Genomic DNA, 3,478 nt, shown 5'->3' with positions numbered 1-3,478 from the left:
TGAGCTGTGGCTGTGCAGAGGCAGCACCATGAATGGGATGGCTCAAACACCGGCCCAGCTGAGCACAGCATTCGGTGTGCTCTCATAGGAAGCTTGAAAGAGTTGTACCAGAGCCATGGGGAACGTGAAATTAAGTAATGCTTCCTCTTCTTGCTGGTGTGAGAAGAAAACAAATGCGGCACCATGACACCTTCGTTTTCAAGTCTGACAATACCTGAAGCAGATGTCAGAGACCAGACTCCATCCCTACAACTTACAGGTTTTAAAAGGAGCAGTTGAGTAAGTTCACGTGTATTAAATATTTTCCTTGTTTTTTCTAAATCATCACAGATTGAAGTCAAAGTAGGCCTGAGGTTTAACTCCAGTATTTCCTAAAACCATTTTATTAACAGATATATGACCTGAAGACCCAGGTGGCATAAAGCAGCATGCAGCACTCCCAGGCGAGATGGAGCTGTTTGGCACACTCAGGTGACCCGATGCCGCCCAACAGCCACTGCCATCCGTGTCCCCTGCCACCGACATGTGGTTCCCATGTGTGCTCACGCCTGACAGGGAGGCCACAAGAGCCAGCTTGTTGCAGCCTCTAACTAAAGCCATAGGAGGGGACTGGAATTTCCTCACAACATTCTTGGCCCACTGCCTGAAGCCATAATTACTGTTCCCATGGCAAAGATCCTGGCTTCACCACAAATCACTTCTATGCAGTCAGCCTGTATCACACTCCAGCAAAGCCTGTTTTAAAAATTAACTTCTCAAACGCCACAGAACTGCACTTTTGGTTTCTGGAAGGGCAATCTTTTGAGCAGAGCTTCACTTAGCCAAGAAACTATGGGATTATTCAGCACCTAAACTATTCTGAGACTTTTCCAATCACCAAAATGCAATTTCACTTAAAGAACAGCGACGTGTCACAGTTCATCCTCTCTCTAGTCCTGCTCAGACTTCAGAGTGTGAAGAACAGTGATATCCAGGGAAATTAAACAAAGGGCAAGAAGACACAACAGAGAGAGACCTTGATCAGACTACTTGCAAGAGGCAACTGCAGGGTGAAAGAGCACCTCAGAGCTCAAATACAGTGCCTCCATCTTAGGGCCAGACTTTCTTGCTTTTCAGACAGCAGTGAAATTATGGGAAGGAGTAAGTCTTAGATCATGTGTTTCTAATCTGCAGGACATTCCAGAAGGCTGTGCATCAGGAAGCCCCACACCAGAATGGCAATGAGCTTCCTAAACAAATTCACACACTTTAAACTGAGGAGCTTGGAATGGCTACTACAATTACACCTGATTAAAAACAAGACCATTTAGGCAGTACAGTGCTCAGAGGAGTAAGCCACTAGGACAACCTGGGGGCTTCTTAAGTTAAAGAAACTAAATTTAATTAAGACCTCGAAAAAATTAATAGGTGGGTGTAAATACTCTTAACATGTAAATTAAGGATGTGAGAATAAAAAAAAAAAAATATGCCAGCAGCCTGCCTTTTAAAGCAATAATGTGGAGCAAACTGAAAAAAAGGACTTTATGAAAGTCCTCAATTTCCAAGTTAAGCACGGCACTCACAGCACAAAGATGCCAAGAGGCCACTGGGAGTTTGCTGTGACACGTTGCTCAGCAGTGGTTTGAGTCACAGGCACTTTTCCTACTTGTCTGAGCCAGCTTTGGGACATTCCAGTCACAATATCTGATCATGGACAAGGTTACTGGGGGCTCAGTAGCATGTCTCTGAGCATGGCTGACAGATTTTGGGGACTGTCATCTTCCAACAACCTAACAAATCCCTACCTTCTGTGAACCATTGCTATCTTCTGTGCACATAGACATCAGGAATGAGTGCATTTACACCTCAGATTAAAAACAGTTTTCCAGCTGCAATCTCTGTGTGTGATTAGATAGCTTAGCCAGGAAGCTCTCCTGAGCACGGGTGACAGAATGGACACCCCAGTCCATGCTGGATCCCAGAAGCTGTCTGACATGGCTGACACAGGCAGAGGATGGGAGCACAGAAGTTTCACTTTGCTCTCAGATACACACAGACTCCAATTTACCTACAGAAACCCACGACATGTTACACCCAAGCACTAACGAAGGGACTTCTATAACAAGAACTACAGCTGCATACTCAATGACTTACTTAAACCCAATCAGATAATGTGGCTACAGCAAAAATCAGTTGAAAACTTACCTTTACCAAGACGATTCAGCTTTCGTGCTTGCTTCTGCCACTCTTCAAATTTTGATTCAACTTTCTTTAAACCTGCCTCGTCTGACTTTACAAGAAACCTCATGTTCCATGCACAATTCAGTCTCACCACTCCCTCCCTGTTTGACTGGCACAGCCGTGGGTACGATGCTGTCCCACGTCAGGGGTGAAGGCACTCAGATGGGATTGCTCCCAGTCCTCATCTGAGCCATCTGACCGGAACTAGGGACTGGAATCCCTCCAGATGGGAGTGATGAGGCAGGCAATCCCACACCCCAAAACTCCAAGATTCACTGAGGACTACAACTACAGTTTCAGAAGCTTCCTGGTCAAGTTTAGTTATGTAAAACCACTTTTAAAAGTTACAAATTACACATTGTTAAAAACCAGGGGACCTTAACCGACATTAATCAGTTTACCAGCAGACCTTGTATCAAACTGCTCTGGGGATGCCTTAGTCCACCTTTCATAATGGCTATGAACTATTAACCAACCTTATTTGTCCAGGCTCAAGCCTCTCCTCCTCGCATCCGAAGGCAAACTGAGCTCCTTGCAGCAGGCAGCATATCCACCCGAACCAGACATTATCATTAATTCAAATTTGAGATTCCCGTAGGGGAAGAAGTAGAACTGACCTTTTCCCCCCAGCTGCTAGAGCCCCTTCAGACCCCAACACACTACCAGGCTGTCTGTGCTTAACACAGTTCATTCCGTATTTCCAACACAAAAACTTTGCTGGCCAGCAGCACTTTCTGTGTGATGCTCCTACCCCATTCTGTAGGGCTGCCGGTGCTTTCAGCGCACCAGCTCCGCTCCACATCAGTCCCATCCCACAGCATCGCTTCCCTGGCCCTTCCAAGCAGCCACTCGTGGCTCTCAGTCACTGGCAGCCCTCGGTCACTGGCTCCCCATGTGCCACTCGGCCGCATTGCTGATGGCCAACACATACACACAGGGCCGAGTTCGCTGCAGTCCTGACCCCAGAGCTACTACATTCACCAAATCAAACCCGAACCCTTCAGCCCACTCTGTCCTGCCCATTCCGGTTCGGCATTTCACGGGACCAGTGCTGATCCTGTGAATGCGACGCCTGTTGCCACCCGCGGCTGATAAGGAGCCTCCTGTCAGCACTTTGAGTTTAGGGCTAAGGCTGCACTTTGCAAACCTGAGACTAGAAGGGCAAAGGTCATATTTACTGTACTCACAGGAGATAAAAATCAACTGCTAAACCCTCCCTTTTTGTGGCAGAAGGATTTTTGACATATAACTGAGCAGG

At 46.8% G+C, this 3,478-nt stretch overlaps 1 protein-coding gene across 1 annotated transcript in view; it reads right to left on the bottom strand.

The window, feature by feature from the left end:
• PTBP1 (polypyrimidine tract binding protein 1) overlaps positions 1-3,478 on the bottom strand; it is a 33,265-nt gene that overhangs the window by 19,868 nt on the left and 9,919 nt on the right. The gene's annotated exons all lie outside the window — the stretch shown is intronic.

The sequence above is a fragment of the Corvus brachyrhynchos genome, unplaced genomic scaffold, assembly GCF_000691975.1.
Source record: "Corvus brachyrhynchos isolate BGI_N302 unplaced genomic scaffold, ASM69197v1 scaffold219, whole genome shotgun sequence".
NCBI lineage: Eukaryota > Metazoa > Chordata > Aves > Passeriformes > Corvidae > Corvus > Corvus brachyrhynchos.
Note: the sequence above shows the minus strand (reverse complement) of the source record. Positions and strands in the feature narration are given on the sequence as shown.